General features: G+C 39.5%; 1 non-coding gene across 1 annotated transcript; it reads right to left on the bottom strand.

The window, feature by feature from the left end:
• Positions 1-16117: 16117 nt before the first annotated feature.
• Positions 16118-16224, bottom strand: LOC136221244 (small nucleolar RNA R71). Its single transcript, XR_010685021.1, has one exon. It is a non-coding gene; the product is annotated as a small nucleolar RNA R71 (small nucleolar RNA).
• Positions 16225-21057: the final 4833 nt, after the last annotated feature.

The following is a 21057-nucleotide window of genomic DNA, read 5'->3' as shown; positions in this document are numbered from 1 at the left end:
AGCACTGAAAATAAAAACATAAAAGAACTAAACCAACCTAAAAGTATATCTATAAAATTTATTAAAAAGTAAAAACCTGAAAAGTTGTATTCAAACTTGGGTTGCCTCCCAAGAAGCGCTACTTTTATAGTCGGTTAGCTCGACATAGAGTTCCTTCCTAAGTATAAGCTTCTATCCGCGTTAGGAACTCGAATTCCTTAACAAATAATCCGTACCTACAAAACGGATTAGGAGCCTCAAATGAGTTAAATAAAAACAAGAGGCCAAATTTAAACAGATTATGAAAACGTGTGGTTTGCTCCCTTTTGGATTCTCTTGGTAGGTCGAAGAGAATGAAAACTTCTGAACAAGGAGTAAATCCAACCTTTTCTAACTTTTGAGGAAAAGGTAGTTGATATACACAAGCTTCGATTTGATCATTTATTTCTATCACATGATTTAGGATTTTAGGTTTTGAACCGGGGTTGCTTACCGCTTCCGGTTCCTCACTTACCTTGAGTGATGCATGTGACAGTGGGCTTGGTTCTACCTTTTTATCGTTCCTTAAGGAGATGGCTTGCGCTGATTCCCTTTGTGGGATTTCTATGCTTTCCTTTATGCCTGGGAGAGCATCTCGGGATTGCTCTTGCATCTCATGGTTTATTTGAGCCAATTGGTTGCTCAAGTCCTTGCAAACCTCCTCATTGATTGTAAGTCGGGCTGATATTCCTTTCAAAAGGGACAACAACTCATCTTGTGAGCTAGAGGGTTGTGGAGGAACTTGGCTTGCTTGTTCGTAAGGGAACATTCCCAATTCGTTTTCCCTGTGCTCATTAACAAACCTATTTGGAGGCCTCAACATGTTAGGGTTCCCATAGGACAGATTTGAGTGTTGAGGTCTCCTCCAATCACTACCATAAAAGCTGTAAGAATTGGGGTTAGAATTATACCTTTGGTGATTACCCACAAAACTTACACTTTCATTGGTGTTGAGGCTCAGTTTCGCCATCAAGATATCCATTTTCTTATTTAACTCGACCATGGAGGGATTGGGAGCCTCATTCTCCAGGGCATGGATGTATTGTCTTGATGGGATAGTAAACTTTTGAGCTTGCCACTCGACTCTTTCTTGCCAATTCATTAATCAGAGAATGCTGAGAAAAAGTGAAGTTCTAGCACAAAAGTTGATAAGTAAAAGTATATAGTTATGAACAAATACAAAAGATATGAACAAGTATAGAAGTTATAAAGAATTATATATAAACAGGTATAAACGATATAAACAAAGGATATTCACAAAAGAATGCCTAAACTAACAAATCAACCTTTGGTTCGATATTGCAGAAGAAATAAATCCCCGGCAACGGCGCTAAAAACTTGACGCGCCTCCCGTTAAGAAGGCTCACTAAGGGATAAGTGTAGCCCGTCGTTATCAAGTAATAAAATCTGGACAAGTCCAGGTATCGAATCCATAGGATTTATTTACTACAAGTATCGAGCTACTTGGTCTCAGGTGTTATCTAGGCTGTGTGGGTTTTGAGTTTGTTTGTTTAAGTTAATCTACTCCTAGTTGAATTACTCCACTCCTACCTAAGTTATTCTAATCCTAATTAAGTTATTCTACTCCTAACTAAGTTAAACTACTCCTAGGTGATCTTTTACCAATGTAATTACCCGAAGGGACATGAGGTGATACGATAATAATGAGAATAGATTGTTTAGACAACGGAATTAAAACCTAATCTAAGTCACTTGTGTCTGAGGCGATTAACCCTACCTATCCTCCTGAGGTCCCTAGTTCGTGATTCTCTTGTAAGGCCGAAACTAGCTCTAAGGCTCAGCAATTTGGGCTTAATCTTCTATAGGGTCGTCAATCCTATAGGCACTGACTAGGTCAGATTCAGCTCGCAATATGTGCCAACTTAATTTTGGGATTATCGAATGAGTTAAACCAATCAGACAAAGCGTAAGACAAAGATTAAAGCAATAAAGCAATTGAATAAACAAAACTATAATATATATCAAAGATGAAAAGTATTGTCACGAAGATACAATAAGCCTAGGATTCATAACATGGATCAGAGGCTAGACAGAATATAAAAGAAGAAAAATCCCTTTTAGGGAACCTGTCTACCAATGCAGGCGTCTTCCTATGACTTAAGGATGGAACTTGAGCAATCCTCGGTGAACGGAGCTTCGGAGCTGTCTTCAATAGAGGTTGAAGGAGACGGAGGAGGTGGAGAGGATTTCTCAAGGTGGAAGCTTAGGTTTTTACAAAGATAAAAGATATCTAATTTACAATTGGAAATTCTTATTTATAGACGCGGTTCGGGCCCTTTTTCTGACCTAATTCGTGTCCTTTTGCAGGTGGGAAGACGTGGGGCCGATCGTGACTTCGTGGGGCCGGGAATCAGTCTTTTGACTGATTCCCGCAGGTTAGCTCGCCGAGCTGGGTGAGCCAGCTCGGCGAGCTGGCTCTTGCAGGCCAGCTCACCGCGAGCTGGCCTCCAGCTTGGCCGAGTAGGCCCCTGATGGCCTGCTCGGCGAGCTGGCCTACGAAGGCCAGTTCGACGAGTGGTTTTGCCCAGCACGCCTTTGCACGGTCGCTGGATGTCCCAAAATGTAATTTTCGCCCGAACTTATTCCTGCACATGCACAAAAACTCCAAATAGCATTAGTCCCAGGGCTAAATTGACCCGCCAATCGCTCATTTTGAGCAAACACTCCGTTTGGTGCGACTTTTGGCGGATCAATTAGCTATAAAAGATAATAGAAATTTAACATACATGCTATTTTGGCCATATTTGCCTAAAATAACCAGAAAACGAGCCTAAACAACGAAAAGTAAATAAAACATTTCCAATTTCTAACTAACTCACACAAAAGCATATAAATGCGAGAATTGCTCGCTTATTCATGAAATAACGCTAAAAACCGTCCTAAAACCGTACCCAAAGATAGGGGTTTTTGACCCCTATCAATTTCCTGGAAGGAAACGAGAGCTGTTCTCATCCATTTACAAGGATCAGCTCAAGATAGTTTTATCTTTGAGTAGTGAGCTACTGAGCTCTGATACCACTTGTTGGTCCCGTGTAATGTAATAGGATTAGTTCCAAGGGGGGGGGGGGGATTAGGAACTAATGTAACTTTTTCGCTTAATTATGCTGACTTAATTTAGTTCTTTAAAAAAAAACTTCACTCAGCTTAGGTCAGCAAGGCTGAGTGCGATGCAAGACAGCTTTAGTGAGAGGCTGACTAGAACTGTTTCACTTGTGAGTTGGGAAATAACACTTAAGGTCAGCTTCCAACTCGGCACTTTGATTACTCAGCGTCGGCTTATACAAATTATATACTGAGTAATTTATGCAAGCAACACATACATATATATATATCAAGAGAAGGGTTAGAGATTACTCAGCAGTCTTATCCTGGTTCGGCCTCACCGCCTACGTCCAGTCCCTAGAATCCTTCCGGGCTTTTTCAATCCACTACTGAGCTCTTTAACAGTAGAGCATAAACCGTTTACAAAGCAATTGAGTATGCAAGAGTACCGTCCTCTATTCGTCTACTCAATCCTACTGAGCGCTATAACTGAACACTCAGATTTTCTCTACCGCTGAGTACTAAGACCGAGTACTCAGCACAACTCTCTCAATCTTTACAATTGATACAAATTTGTTCTTTTTAGATGAAGAACACTTTAGATGAATACAAATTCACTCTAGACTTTTACACAGAGATTGGATTTGGGTGTAAGAAATTGCTTTTTCTAATCAGAGAGCTTCTCTTTTTGGATTTTCACTCTTGTGATGATTTTATTTTCTGTCTGTACTTGCTTTTTCTTTTTGTGAATCAACCTAGGATCCAAGTGATGAACTTGTCCTTTTTATAGTAGAATCTGATGCTTCAATTTTGAATTTGGACATATCCGTTGAATTCAAACGGTCTTCTTGCGTCATTCATTGGTCAGCATACAGATTTGCAGGCCAATCCTGTTGTCTAAAATTAGCAGTTTCCAGGCTTGCCAGTTTCGTCTTCTTGCGCTAGGTTTCATCTTCTAGCGCCAGGTTTGTCTTCTTGCAACATGCCAGTTGATCCATGCGTCTCGAAAAGGTCTCTTGGCGCAATTCCGAGGCTTCTGAATTGGTGCAGACCTTTGTCGGGCTTTGTCTTCTAGTTAACGGATCATTGGTGATGTCCTGTCGAACACTCTGTTGAAACACCTTTCCACATGATTTTGATTTGACAAAATTATTTAAGTTAATCCCATGATTAAGATAATTAAATTTAAGTGCTTTGTTTTAATTGTACTAATGTGTTTGTTCAATGTTGAGTATAATTATAAATGAGAACAGAAATAAAAAGTAAGACAGAACGAAGTCAGCATGAGCCAAAGAAGTTGAGTAGAACACAACTCAGCATAATAGAAGAAAAGTCTTCTTCAGAACAAACGCTTGAAGATGAAGCTGCCCAAAGAAGCTGAGTAGAATGTAACTCAGCCTCGCCAAAGATAAAGATCGAAGGCAACGTCTATTAAATCAAGCTGAGTGTTCACCAGGACAGCGTCAATGATCCGTTAACTAAAAGACAAAATCTGACAAAGATTTGCGCCAATTCAGAAGCCTTGGAAATTACCCCAATAGACCTTTTTGAGATACATGGGTCAACTGGCATTTGGCTAAAACACGAAACTGGCGCTAGAAGACGAATCTGGCGGAAGAAGACAAGCCTGACGCTTGCTAATTTCAGACGACAGGATTGGCCTGCAAATCTGTATGCTGGCCAATGAATTACGCAAGAAGACCATTTGAATTCAACGGATATGTCCGAATCCAAATGATTGAAGCATCAGATTCTACTATAAAAGGACAAGTTCATCATTTGGATCCTTTGCCGATGTACAAAAAGAAAAACAATACATACAAGCATATACAAACAGAAAAGCAAATACTTACACCCAAATCCAATCTCTGTGTAAAAGTCTAGAGTGAATTTGTCTTCATCTAAAGTGTTCTTCATCTAGAAAGAACAAATTTGTATCAATTGTAACGATTGAGAAAGTGGTGCTGAGTACTCGGTTTTAGTACTTAGCAGTAGAGAAAATCTGAGTGTTCGGTTATAGCGCTCAGTAGGGTTGAGTAGATGAATAGAGGACGGTACTCTTGCATACTCAATTGCTTTGTAAACGGTTTGTGCTCTACCTTTAAAGAGCTCAGTAGTGGATTGAAAAGGCCTGGAAGGATTCTGGGGACTCGAAGTAGGTGGTGAGGCCGAACCAGGATAAGACTGCTGAGTAATCTCCAACCCTTTCTCTCAAAATATATATGTATGTGTTGCTTGCTTAAATTACTCAGGATATAAATTGTATAAGCTGACACTGAGTAATCAGAGTGTTGAGTTGGAAGCTTGATAGGGGTATTTTACCCCTATCTTTTAGCGTGATTTACGGGTTAATTTTAGAAGAAATAAATAAGTTTAATTGCAAAAATAGAGTGTTTTAATAAAATAACGAAATAAAAATAAATTCCGCACTTTCGGTTAATTTTCCTTGTTTTTGATTAATTTAGGAAATAAAATGTCAAGCTAACTCGGCTCCCGAGAATTGTATTTCAGGTACGAGCAAGAAGTGAAAATCCACCCATACACGCGAGGCGCATCACTCCTCACGCGAGGCGTGAAACATTGGATCAGAAATAATTGACTTATCCACAGGCACCACGTGGGATCTAGTCATCAACACGCGAGGCGTGTACCACCATACGCGGGGCGTGGAACATGCATCAGAAATGATTAACCTAATCCTGAAAGTCAGACTGCACAGTCTCCCTGAGTCAACTATCCATACGCGGGGCGTGTTTTAGCTACGCACGGCGTATAAGACCCAATTCAAGCAATAAAAACTCAGAAACTCAAACACGCGAGGCGCATCCCAGACTACGCGGGGCGTGTTTGAGACAACAAGACCTGGAATTGGTCCACATGCAGGAGATTTCTGACGGAATGGGAAAACACGCGGGGCGTTCCACACCCTACGCGAGGCGTATTATGGGATTTCTGCACAAAATAATGTTCCTCCATGCTTGTACTTTGTGAAATTACAAATCTACCCTAGCTTGATGTGTATAAATAGGAGTGACTAGCACTCATTTCCCACCTTCTCTTTGGCATAGAAAGAAACTCTTGAGATAGATTAAGTTCTTGCTATTGTAATTTTAGATTTTGTTTTTAGGCTTTATATAGCAATTCTCTTCCACCTGGAGAGCTTGTTCGTTGATCCCGGCATTCCATCAAAGTTCCGTTCCATCTCCGTCCACCAAGCTCGAAAGCTCCACCTCCAAGTCCTAAGAGACGGCTTTGAGTCCGGTTAGCTAGTTCCGAGGGTGGATTCTTCCCTTTACACTTGCTAATTAGCTTGTACTCATCCTATGTACTAGGCTTGGTTGTAATTCCCATTTACATCCTCCATATTTATAATTTATGATTCATAATCTTCTTTTCTATATATGTGTTGATGTTTGTTACTTGTTTTGATATTCATAATTGATTATTGTGTAGGAGAACGCGATTTCCAATGCCATTCGGGCTATCTTTAGGGATTCATATAGGTGTTGCCTTACCGGAAGTGACAAACCGGAAACCGTAGGAATTGACAAACCACGGAACTTACGGGCCCTAATTTCTGGTCCCAAGCATTAGACACGCCTTGACTAGGAACCACGTAGTCTAAGTACTTCATGGGTCGGTTACACTACACGTAGTCATCTTTGCAAGTGCAAAACATCAACCGTATATGCATTAGGAGTCGTTATTTGTCATATTTATAACTTATCGCACCCACATCATTTCATAGATTTTTGTTATATAAATTCACCTCACCCGTAGTTAGGAGTAGTTTGTAGTTGGTTCCCACATCAAACTCAAAGTATTCACCGCTTAAATAACGTATAAAACCGAGTCGTTTAATACTTGCAGTTATAAATCCCGCGGATTCGATACCCGGTCTTAACCGGATTATTACTTGATACGACGGGGTACACTTGCCCCTAAGTAGTGACATATAGTAAATATAGAGCATTTAGAAAGATCTCATCCATAGTCGTAGCGTACTTATCGTAACATACATTTTGTCGTAGAAAACACTACGCTAGACGAAGCTAAGCCTATCATGTTTTTGGCGCCGTTGCCGGGGATTTATAATATCTTGCAATATTAGACAAAAACGTTTTATTGTTATTTTAAGCATTCTTTTTGTATAAATTGTTTATATATACTTTTACTAACATCATTCTTTCTTGTTGATATTGTATTATATTTCATTCTTTTTATGCACACCCGATCTCGGAGTGATTCTCTCGTTCCTATTGATCTCGAAATTGAACGTACTCTTTGTAGGATTCGGAGAGAAAAATGGCAGACCCAACGCCGAGGTCAACCAGCCCGAAGGAAACCAAATGCCGCACGTGAACAACATCCGCGGGGGCAACGACACACGTTCGATGATGGAGATCCTTGCTCCGCATCGTCCCCAAAACCGTAACAGAATTGTCGCCCCCACGATACTGGCCAACACGTACGAGATAAAGACCGACATGATCCAGCTGATACAACAATACGGTCAATTTGGAGGGGAACTCCATGAGAACCCTAACGAACATCTCGATAAATTCATTATGTGTGCCGACACCTCTCGGTAAAATGGTGTTCCCGTTGAGGCTATGAGACTAAAGTTGTTTCCTTTTTCTTTAACAGGACAGGCGTTGGAGTGGCTACACTCGTTGGAGGCGGGATCCATCACATCATGGGAGGAGCTCGAGAAGGAGTTCCTTTCCTACTATTTCCCACCGTCCAAAACGGTCAAGTTACGGACTGATATCACATCTTTTAGGCAACTGGAATGCGAGGCCCTTCATGCAGCTTGGGCTAGGTTCCGGAAGTTGCTCCGAAACTGCCCCCACCATGACATCCCAAAGCACGACTTGGTAAGTACCTTTTACCACAGTTTAACCCCCACTAATCGTACGACCGTTGATTTCGCTGCAGGTGGGGATCTATTTCGGAAGTCAGCAAGTGAGGCCTACGAGCTCATTCAGGAGCTCGCGAGAAAAAGCGTGCAATGGCAAGAGGATCGGCTTGCCGGACCGTCGCGACACCAAACGTTCGCTGTGGAGAAAGAGGCTCCGAAAAGTTCCATGGCGGAGATGAATAAGAAACTTGACGCGTTAATAGCCCAGTTGAGCCTCAACAAAAGTGCACAGGTCCTGATGTGCAATCACTGTGGTGGAGACCATGACGGACTCAATTTCCAAGCCGGTAGCCCTTTCGCCGGTGACACCGAGAATGTAAGTTATATAGGAGGCAATCCAAGGTATAATCCTAACCCGAACTCCTATCACCACCACAATAATAATAACAACGGTTGGCGGCCTCGGTACCAACACCCGAACTTGTCATATGGCAATAATAATAATGTGTTGAGGCCCCCATCCGGCTTTGATCAAGAATATCGGGAAAATGGGTTAGGGCAATCACAAGCGATGCCCGGTAATCGGAACACACAACCCCCCGATAATGTGCACGGCCAGTCCGTAACGTCCTTGTTAAAGGATATCTTAACTCGTTTGGCCGATAGTGAGGTGTTTTGCAAGGACCTTAGCCGCCAAGTAGCCCATCTGAATCGTCAGCAACAAGAAAGGCCGCTCGGAACCCTCCCGGCGAACACCGAACAAAATCCGCGGGGTAAAAATCGGGAGTCCAGAAAGGCGATAACGCTCCTGAATAGTGGAAGTTCGGACCCGTCAAGTTCCAACTCGGACAGCTTGCATTGAGCCGCCGCACGAGAAAGTCGAGCTACTTCGACTCTAAACGTAGCATCGGTTTGAATTTCTCGAACCTCTTGTTTATATGTATCATAAACTTGTTTTTATTTATTTACTCTTTTATGTGGTTTTAGTTTTTCCTCTTTGAGTCATTGTTATTTTTAAATTTTTAAATTTTATTTTTACTTTTATTTCTATTTTTATTTTTTTGCTTTTATTTTCATTTTATTTTCATTTTTTATTTTTATTTTTTTATCATTTTTCATAAATTAAAAGAAAAACAAATCCCATTGATAATCCAAAAAATTCTTAAACACGCGGGACGTACAACCCATTACGCCCCGTGCATTTGCATTTCTGACCCATTTCTCTCAATAAAAGACACGTTACGCGGGACGCCCCTCCTACCACGCCTCGCGTAACCTGTGGCAATTAACCCCCATTTCGAATAAATGCCACGTGGGAGGACACGCGGGACGTGCCCTAGGGCACGCCTCGCGTATCCTCGGGGAGTTGTGAATCACAACTCCCTATGGCAGCTTTTTCTTCTCCATTCTTCAATTACTCTTCCCACTTCCCCATATATCTTTCCCACTTCCACACTCCACCTCTTCTTCTCTCCAATCACATCACCTCCTTTCAAATTCAAATCCTTTCACCTTCCCTCCACATTAATTCTATCTAAACCACCTTCTTAAATAAACTTAAAAATCATAAAAATCATTAAATACTCATTAATAAACCATAAACCACCAAATTAAAAATCAAAAACCACTCAAAACCGAAAAAAATTCTTCAACTTCTGCCTTTTACGCGGGACGTATCCCTATATACGCCCCGCGTCCTTTTCCTTTTTTCCATTAAAAAGGGGCAGGATGTGTAATACGCGAGCCGTGCTCCCTTTCACGCCTCGCGTACCTTACCCCTTTTGTGAATAATAACGGTCAGGAGGTGGGATACGCGTGGCGTGGCCCCTTCACGCCTCGCGTACCCCCTGGGAATCCGAGTTTTATTTGGATTCCCATTCCTCTCCTATAAATACTCCCACTTCTCCTTCTTTCTCTTCCCCACAACTTACTCCTACTTCCCCAACTCTTCTTCTACTCATTCTAAATCATCCACTACCCACTACCACCATGGTTAGGCGAAAACAAACCGCCGACATGCGTCCCCCATGGTCCACTCGGGCCCGTTCCTCCCGTTCCGCCCATAACCAAAATGAACGACCACCCTCACCCGAACGGGAGGAACTCCTCCACTCACCCGCCAATACCGGGCTCCTTTTCATCTCCTAACCGAGGAGGAGGCCCAAAAGTACGAAGATCTTTGCGCGGCCACGGTCAAGGAGCTCCCGTACATCTCGGATAGCGTGCTTGATCATCATAATCTTGGCGATCCCTTCGAAGCTCGCCTCCGCGCCCTCGGTTGGTACGATATCTATTCTACGCATCGGCGGGTGTACCCGTCACTAATGGTGGAGTTCTACACCACCCTCAACTCTAACAACATCCCCGGAGCCGCCCTCTTCAACTTCCGCCTTCACAACCGCCCCTTCTCAATTGACACTCAATGGCTCCGCAACCACTTCACTCACCAAGCGGAGGCAGGCATCTCCCATTGGCCCGATGGTGTCTCCGCCCGAGACTTTTGGACCTCCATCACCGGGTCCGAAGACTATGACATCTCCAACCTCCGTCCGGCTTGCATCCGCGACCCTATCCTCCAACTTCTCCACCGCTTCATCTCATTCTACTTCTCGGGGAAGTCCGAGTCCACTAAGGTCAACAAGCATGAACTATTGGCCCTCTACTGTTGTGCCAACGGGCTCACTTATGACCTCTCCTACCATGTGGCCGTCCACCTCCACTCCACGCCCATCCGAAAGCGGGCCAAGCTCGGGTTTGGCCACCTCGTCACTATTTTGCCCTCACCATTCTCGGCGAGGCTGCCCTTGATCGTCTTCCCAGCCTTTTGCCTCGGCCCGTGGAAAAGAACGCCTTTAAGTCTCTTAAGCGTTCAACCTCCGGCCCGGGTGAAACTTCGGGGGCGGCCAACTCCAATGAGGAAGGAGACTCGGACTCGAGCATGTGCCTCAATTTTAGTCCTCCACCCGTCCACGACTTCAACGCTCTTTATGCCCGGTTGGATATTTTGGAGGGCAACCAACGTCGTGATCGGGCCCACTTCGACTCCCGCTTCGATTCCCTCGACGCTCGCCTCGATGCCTCCGAGGCCCAAAGGCAAGCGGATAGGGCCAGCTTCGAAGCCTTCACCAACACCTTCTATGCCCACTTCAACATCCACGGAAACCCCCCTCCGCCTCAACCATAGTGTTCATTTTTTATGTTCTCCTTTGTTTTGTATTTTCTTTTTCGTGTTTATTTTAGTTTGTTTTGTTTTAAGTATGACTTTTCTTATTTTTATTGCCCTTTTATCTTTTCCTTGTACTTTCTTTTCTGTTTTAATATATATCTAATTTACCTTTATGTTCCGTTCTTTTTTGTGTTCATATCTCTCTATTTTGTGCACCATTAATAACATTCACGCAGGGCGTACCCCTGGTACGCTCCGCGTGCTCTTCATTTTTAGGCATAAAAAGCCCAGAAACTCAAACATGCGGGGCGCCCCTCTTACTGCGCCCCACGTATTTGAGTCTCTACCCAAAAAGAGCTCAAACCGCACCTCCTACGCGGGGCGCCCCATTGGGCACGCCTCGCGTAGGACCAAACCTTAAAGGGTCTAATTTTAATTTCATTTCTATTTTTGTTTTTGTTTTTCTCTTCTTTTGCGACGTCCTTGGAATAGACGTCATTTTAATAACGCGGAGGGTCGTGCAACCCCGCACTCATCGTTTGTTTTGCACTAACAAAAAAAAAATATAAAATAAACAACAAAATAATTAAACTAATTCATTGATTCTTTAATTTTTCCGACACACTACCCTCCCTCGGGAATTAGCTAAAGTTCCGTTATTTGTCGTTAAAGGTAAATACCGTCGGAACACAAAGGATCGGTTTTAGTGAGAAATTTTAGTCTTAATTTTGAAGTTCTAGAATTTATGCAAAGCCTAGGTTTATACTAACTGAAAGCATTGAGTCCTAACCCACGTGTCATCTCCATAATGAAATTTAAAAAGGCAATAAAAACGGGATGTTTGAAAGATTAGCGAAGACTCGATAGTACACAATTTAAACCCGAAATTTTGTGAGGTAATTTTGAGCCTAAAAGAGTTCATACGAGAACTCTATTTCTTTCACAATTCTTCGAGAGCTTTGACTTCACTCGACTCATAGAGTTTGCATCTAATACCGGGTTAAGTACACCTATTTTGGTTAAAATGGCAATAGATGATTAAACGAGCCCACCTAGTTTAATTCTTTTCTTGATTTATTTTTCTCGTTTTTATCAACCTCTAGGAAACCCCCTTGAGCTTACTAACCAACTTTTCTTGTTAATACCCTTTTAACAATTAACCCTTTTTTTTCTCTTGTTTAAATACCAACAAAATCAATTCACACCCAAAATAAGCCAAGGCCTTGATAAATAAGCACCTTAAACTTTCGAAATCGTTTTTGTGCCGCTCTCAAAACAAAAAGAAAAAGAAAAGACAATAAAGGGCAAAAAGGCATTCTCAAGCTCCACCCGAGCAATTTCGAGTTATATTTTACAAACTTACCAAGGCCAAAATAAAATACGGTGCAATCATCAAAATGATATTTAAACTCGAGTTTTCAAAAATTAACCACTAAAAAGCCACCCACATTACAACCCCCCTCCGGGTTCATTTTTAATATTGTCTAAACCATAACATAGGAGAAAAAACCCGGATGAAAATACAAACTCAAAGTGATCTCGGGTAAGTGCAAAGAAGAGTCCTAAAACACCGACCCACCAAAGTTTGAGCGTAAGAGTGAAATCCCTTGGTGAGGTACTATCGGGTCCTCAAAAGATAATCAACCCCCGTTAATATTGCCTATTAATTTTGATCATGGAGGTTTCAAATAAGTTTTGGTCACTCGATTGTTTGCGTAGGTGTTTACCGAAAACTTTGCATAAAACTTTAACTTTGAAATCACGCACTTGGTAAAACCAACCGACGGTTTGTTTCTTAATAATCTCAATCCCTTGTCTTTCGATTTCTTTTACTTGAGGACAAGTAAAACTTTAAAGTCCGAGGAGGTTTGATAGGGGTATTTTACCCCTATCTTTTAGCGTGATTTACGGGTTAATTTTAGAAGAAATAAATAAGTTTAATTGCAAAAATAGAGTGTTTTAATAAAATAACGAAATAAAAATAAATTCCGCACTTTCGGTTAATTTTCCTTGTTTTTGATTAATTTAGGAAATAAAATGTCAAGCTAACTCGGCTCCCGAGAATTGTATTTCAGGTACGAGCAAGAAGTGAAAATCCACCCATACACGCGAGGCGCATCACTCCTCACGCAAGGCGTGAAACATTGGATCAGAAATAATTGACTTATCCACAGGCACCACGTGGGATCTAGTCATCAACATGCGAGGCGTGTACCACCATACGCGGGGCGTGGAACATGCATCAGAAATGATTAACCTAATCCTAAAAGTCAGACTGCACGGTCTCCCTAAGTCAACTATCCATACGTGGGGCGTGTTTTAGCTACGCACGGCGTATAAGATCCAATTCAAGCAATAAAAACTCAGAAACTCAAACACGCGAGGCGCATCCCAGACTACGCGGGGCGTGTTTGAGACAACAAGATCTGGAATTGGTCCACATGCAGGAGATTTCTGATGGAATGGGCAAACACGCGGGGCGTTCCACACCCTACGCGAGGCGTATTATGGGATTTCTGCACAAAATAATGTTGCTCCATGCTTGTACTTTGTGAAATTACAAATCTACCCTAGCTTGATGTGTATAAATAGGAGTGACTAGCACTCATTTCACACCTTCTCTTTGGCATAGAAAGAAACTCTTGAGATAGATTAAGTTCTTGCTATTGTAATTTTAGATTTTGTTTTTAGGCTTTATATAGCAATTCTCTTCCACCTTGAGAGCTTGTTCGTTGATCCCGGCATTCCATCAAAGTTCCTGTTAAGCCCAAAATATACCTAAAATATCATATATAAATACGTTAAATTTACATTGAAATCGTGCTAATTATATTCATTTGGAATACTTTTACGTCTTTATTTACTTCTTTGATGTAAGGTACTTAATTATTTGGTTAAATCCAAATAGGAGCTAAAACGGAGCTAAAATGGAGGAAAAACCTAAAAAACGTACCAAGAATACGTATCAGTCAGAAGAACGCTCAAGGAGGACAAGAAGCAGTCGAGAGACGGGGAGAAAAGTCCCTGTCGTGACTGAGATTTTCAAAATCTCAGTCGCGACATATGAAAGCCGAACTCCGAAAAAAAAACGAAGTCTTCAACTCGCCCCTGCACCCCCTGTCGCGACTGAGATTTTCAGAATCTCATATGAGACAACAAAGAATTCTGCACAGTTTTCACATGTTTTAATCCGAGAAACGCGTCTGTTCGTTTGGATAAAAGCGACCCTTCACCAGTGGACATAACCCTTCATTTACAACCCTTCAACAACTATAAATAAGTGATCCATTTCAAAAATCAATGTTGTTGGTTAAGTTAGAAAAGTTAGAGAAATCATAGAGTTATTATGTTGAATTTCTGATTCAGAAAAGAGTCAAAAAGTTAGATTTCATTTCTATGTAAACAAACTTGTTGTACACAAGTTGTTATTAGATTAGTTATAAACACAGTAATATTAGTTTAGTTTAAAAGGTAGATCAGAGACAAGTTTTCATTCTGGTAGTGGACTGACCAGTCTCTATTCCGAAGATTCAGCGAGAAGAACTAACGGCTGAAGCGCAAAGAGGTCTGACAAGCCTACGGAGTTTGAGGGAAAGATTGACAACCCGGATCTCAAAGTTTTCATCACAATGCTATCCATGTTTCTACTTCTCTGTTAACTTGTGAAGATTCACATTTCATTAATGATATATTTATTTTATTCAATACATTCTTCCTGTTGTTATTTTGATATTGTTCTGACAAAATGATTTTCAAAGTGATAAATTGGTGTTTTTATTAAAACGTTTTATACTATCTTATTCATATAGAAACTTTGTTGAACACTTGAAAGAATTAGTTTTTACGGATGATATGATCGATAGCGCGGCTTATCGGATATAAAATACTAACTTGATTAAGGTAGATATCTACTCCGATCCAGAGAGATTTCTACGGTTCAAAGCCATTTAATTGAATAAATTCCTATATTATTACATGTCCATAATCCTACCAAAGTTATAGTTGATTTTCGCTTAATGAAAATAAGTTTTATACCTTCTATTTATTCCAATTATGGAAGTATCTATCTTGTAATCAAAATCTCAAGACGGAATTGTTCTCTAAATTCAATATAATATTCTTATCTAATCCTAATTTATCCGAACCAATTCAATCAATTAAACGATTTTCTTTTGTTAAACCTGAAGACGTAAATAAAACTGAATTAAATAAGTTTTTAGTTAAAAAGCGTTCCCTGTGGGTTCGATATCTTTTATTACTACAAGCGTATACCGTGCACTTGCGGAAATCGCTCAACAAGTTTTTGGCGCCGTTGCCGGGGAAACGCCAAAATTTTTAACAAAATTTTAGATTTTTCGTGTTTTATTTCGAATCTAGGTTTATTCATACTTATTTTAATTTTTGTAATTTAATAATTTTCAATTACTAATATATTTATTTTTCCAATTCTGTTTTGAAGGTAGTTTCGGTTCGTGCAAGATTTCAAGTTCATGCGCAGTTCTCGAAGTTCAGGCATACCACCAAAACCACTAGATCCAGAAATTGATAGAACCATTAGGAAGAATATGAAAGACAAGAAAAATAAAAACAAAAACAAAACCCCAGTAAAGACAAATACCGAGTCTGGTAAAATGGCAGACCCACCAACACTTATGGATTACGCTAGGCCAGGTGTGGCCGGTGTAACCAATAGTATCGTTAGACCCAGAATCACCGCAAACCAATTTGAAATTAAGCCAGCTTTGCTTAATATGTTACAAAATAATGTAACATTTTACGGGTTACCTAACGAAAATCCTAACACCCATTTAACAAATTTCCTTGAAATTTGTGACACTTTTAAAATCACAGATGTGACTGCAGAAGCAATCAAACTTCGCCTTTTTCCTTTCACTTTGAAGGATAGAGCCAAAGAATGGTTAACTTCTATGCCAGCCGCAACTTTTGCCACTTGGGAACAATTAGCCCAAGCATTTTTATCAAAATATTTTCCTTTAGCAAAAACCGCAAGAGTCATAAAAGAGTTAACATCTTTTTCTCAAAATGATAATGAGACTCTTTATGAGACTTGGGAACGTTTTAAAGAACTTCAACGTTTATGTCCACACCACCAATTACCCGCTGAACTTTTAATGCAAACATTTTACAATGGACTAAATCCTACAACTAGAGGTTCATTGGATGCTATGTCGGGAGGGCTATTTATGAAGAAAACATCAGCCCAAGCAAGAGAACTTTTGGAGGAAATGGCAATCAACAGCAGTATGTGGCCCGCGGAACATGGACATATACCGGTGGCGAAACCATCATCCTCAGCCTCATCATCAGTTAAAGGTATAGTGGAACTTGATCCAGTCGCAATGTTACAAGCCCAATTTTCTGCTTTATCGCACAAAATTGATAAGTTTATGGCACCACGCGATACCAATGGTAATCCAATCCAAACAGATGTGGATTATGAAAATATGAGTGAGATCGAACAGGTAAATTTTGTCCAAGGGCAAAACCAAACTAACAATCCTTATTCTAATACTTATAATTCTGGATGGAGGAATCATCCTAACTTTAACTGGAAAGATAACAATAACAATAATGCAAGTGCTAATCAAAATCGTACCACTAATTATCAAAATCAGGCAAGAGATACGATTAGCACTTTATCTTCTAAAATCGACAAGTTTATAGATGCTATCAGTGGAAAAATAAGTAATCACGACGATGGTTTTAAACGGATCGAAAATAAATTCGATCAGCTTATTAAAACCCACTCATCTAGCATCCATAATTTGGAGATTCAAATTGGTTAACTTGCTAAATCAATTCCATCCCGAAAAGAGGGAAGTCTTCCCAGCCATACGGAAGAAAATCCGAAAGAGCATGTGAAGGCTATCACTCTTCGTTCAGGGAAAAATTATCAAGGGCCGGAAATGCCCAGAGATGCAACATTACCAGGAACTGATTTATCAAAATCCAAAGAAGACATCTTAAACACAAAAAGTTCACCAATTGACTCAAGTACCAAAACTTTTGTACCCAAACCACCTTTTCCGCACAAAGTCCGAAATAAGGACTATGACAAACAACTTCTAACATTTTTGGATAAACTTAAAAATTTGCACATCAATTTAACGTTTATGGATGCAATCACGCAAATTCCTAACTATGGTAAGTTTTTAAAAGATTTAATTTCAAAGAAAATCAGTTGGGAAGGAATTTCATCCATTTCGTTAACTGAAGACTGTAGTTCAATCGTGTCAAGTAATTTGCCCACTAAACTCAAAGATCCCGAATGTTTTACTATTCCGTGTAAATTGGGAGATATTGAATTCCCAAGTTGTCTTTGTGATTTAGGAGCAAGTATAAACTTAATGCCGTTGTCTATTTTTAACAAGTTAGGTTTAGAAGAAGATATCAAATGTACCAATATGGTTTTGCAATTAGCGGATCAAACCACTAAAAGACCATATGGTATAATTGAAGATGTTTTAGTCAAAGTCGATAAATTTATTTTTCCTACCGATTTTGTTATATTAGACTTTGCATATGATGTAAATTGCCCTTTAATTTTCGGTAGACCGTTTATGAACACGGGACGTGCTCTAGTAGATGTATCGAAAGGGAAGGTAGTTTTAAGGATAGGAGAAGATAAGATCGAGTTTAATATGAACAAAGCGATGAAATACCCTATGGAGGAATTCGCTTGTATGAAACTTGATTTAGTTGAAGAATGTGTCAAAGACGTTATTCAAAATGACGAAATAATAGAACATATAATGGGTGAAGAATTAGAAGATAAGGACCCAGAGCCTTTGATTCGAGAAGATGGACCAGTTCCGCCTTCAATTGTAATACCCCCTAAATTAGAACTTAAAGAGTTACCCAGTCATTTGAGGTACGTTTTCTTAGGCAAAGGCGATTCTCTACCTATAATTATTTCTAACAAATTAACAAATGATCAAGAAGAAAAATTGAAAGAAATTGTTAGAAATAGGATAGGAAGTATGGGATGGCAAATTTCAGACTTAAAAGGAATTAATCCTAGTATCGTAATGCATAGAATTCACTTAGAAGAGGATAAGCCACCTAAAGCGGATAGGCAAAGACGCTTAAATCCGAACATGAAAGAAGTAGTAAAAAATAAGATTACTAAACTTCTCGACAATGGAATCATTTATCCGATTTCGGATAGTGAATGGGTTAGTCCGATCCATTGTGTACCTAAAAAGGGAGGCATAACTGTTGTAAGGAATGACGAAGGTGAATTAATACCTACGCGAACCACCACCGGTTGGAGGGTTTGTATAAACTATAGGAACCTAAACAAAGCAACTAGGAAAGATCATTTTCCTCTACCTTTCATTGATCAAATGATCGAAAGGATAGCAGGTCATGCATTTTATTGTTTCCTAGACGGTTATTCCGGATTCTTTCAAATTTACATTTACCCGGATGACCAAGACAAAACAACCTTCACGTGTCCTTACGGAACATTTGCATATAGGAGAATGCCTTTTGGTCTATGTAATGCACCAACAACATTTCAACGATGTATGACAGCAATATTTAATGACTTCATTGAAGATATAATTGAAGTTTTCATGGATGATTTTTCAGTTTATGGAGATTCTTTCGATGCATGTTTACAGAACTTAGATAAAGTATTGTCTAGATGTGAGGAAACGAATTTAGTATTAAATTGGGAAAAATGTCATTTCATGGTAGACGAATGAATTGTTTTAGGTCATAAGATATCTGAAAAAGGTCTAGAAGTGGACAGAGCAAAGACTTCAGTTATAGAAAAATTACCCCCACCAACCACTGTTAAGGGAGTAAGATCGTTTTTAGGTCATGCAGGTTTTTACAGAAGGTTTATAAAGAACTTTTCTGTAATCTCTAAACCACTTACTAATTTGCTTATGAAAGATTCAACTTTTGATTTTAATGAGGATTGTTTACAAGCTTTCAATACCTTGAAAACGGCTTTAGTCAGTACACCTATAATATCGAAACACGATTGGAATCTACCTTTCGAAATTATGTGTGATGCGAATGACTTAACTATAGGATGTGTATTAGGTCAAAGGAAGGATAAGAAACTTCATGTTATATATTATGCGAGTCACACATTGTCCGGTGCACAGTTAAATTACACCACAACTGAAAAAGAAATGTTGGCAGTAGTTTTTGCATGTGATAAGTTTCGATCTTACTTGTTAGGATCTAAAGTCATCATTTATACAGATCATGTAGCTTTACGATATTTATTTGCTAAGAAAGATGCAAAACCGCGTCTTATTAGATGGGTTTTATTATTGCAAGAATTTGATATAGAGATTAAAGATAAAAAGGGAGTTGAAAACCTTGTCGCCGATCATTTATCAAGACTTGAAGATGAAAACGGTCCCATCGGTGAAACATTAGGTATTCGAGATGATTTCCCCGATGAACATCTCATGCAAGTACAAAGTGTCATAGCTCCATGGTATGCGGATATAGCCAATTACTTAGCTGCACATGTTGTGCCAGATGGATTGAATTCTCAGCAAAAGAAGAAATTCTTTTCGGAGGTTAAGAAATATTTTTGGGAAGATCCATTTTTGTTCAAAACATGCGGCGATGGAATACTTAGGAGATGTGTTAGTGAGTTTGAACATGACCCTATAATGTTGGAATGTCATGCTAGTGCTTACGGAGGTCATAACAGCGTAAGCAAAACAGTAGCTAGAATACTAGAATGCGGATTCTTTTGGCCTACTTTGTTTAAAGACGCCCGTTCATTTATTATCCGATGTGATAAATGTCAAAGAACCGGGAATTTAGGAAGGAGAGATGAGATGCCTCTCACGAACATATTGGAAGTTGAAATCTTCGACGTGTGGGGAATCGATTTCATGGGTCCTTTTCCTATTTCTTTTGGCAAAAAATATATATTAGTAGCCGTAGATTATGTTTCAAAGTGGGTTGAAGCAATTGCAACCCCGACAAATGATTCTAAGGTAGTTGTTAAGTTTTTAAATGCAATATTCTGTCGATTTGGAGTTCCTAGAGTTATGGTAAGCGATGAGGTACTCATTTCGTAAATAGAAGCTTTGAGTCACTTATGAGAAAATACGGAGTACACCACCGTGTATCTACGCCGTACCATCCTCAAACGAATGGTCAAGCGGAAATATCAAATAGAGAGCTCAAATGGATACTTGAGAAAACAGTTTCATCTTCTAGAAGAGACTGGGCACATAAACTTAACGATGCATTATGGGCATACCGTACTGCGTTTAAAACACCCATCGGAATGACACCTTATAGATTAGTCTATGGTAAAGCTTGTCATTTGCCAGTAGAGTTAGAACATAAAGCATATTGGGCTATAAAAACCCTTAATTATGATTTGCAAAGCGCAGGAAAAAAGCGTTTGTTCGACTTAAACGAGTTGGATGAATTACGCTATTTGTCCTACGAAAATGCAAGAGTTTATAAGGAAAAAGTTAAAAAGTGGCATGATGCCAGAATTAAAATTAAAAATAAAGTCTTACTTTTTAATTCTAGATTAAAGTTATTTTCAGGTAAGCTAAAATCTAGATGGACTGGACCATATTTGGTTGTTAAAACATTTGATTATGGAACTTTGGAGCTAGAAAAGTCTAATGGCGATCGATTTAAGGTTAATGATAATCATTGCAAGATTTATTTCGAAGGAGATCCAATTCAAGCAATTGAATCTGTGGACAAATTCTATGAAAATTAATTTATTTAGTTTTCATATTTTTAATTTATAGTTTTTCTTATTATATGTTCATAATTTTTTATTTTTCTTTTTAATTTATTTATTTTTATTTCCTTTTATTTTTATTTTTATTTTTTTTATTTTATTTTTTGTACAAATAAGTTTTGTCAATATTAAAATTTTAATCTAGTCATGTTTTGAAAATGATTCATTAAGTGTTAAGTA

This window comes from Euphorbia lathyris, chromosome 2 (genome assembly GCF_963576675.1).
Source record: "Euphorbia lathyris chromosome 2, ddEupLath1.1, whole genome shotgun sequence".
Taxonomy (NCBI): Eukaryota; Viridiplantae; Streptophyta; class Magnoliopsida; order Malpighiales; family Euphorbiaceae; genus Euphorbia; species Euphorbia lathyris.
The sequence above is the reverse complement of the archived record's forward strand: the minus strand, read 5'-3'. Positions and strand labels throughout refer to the sequence as shown.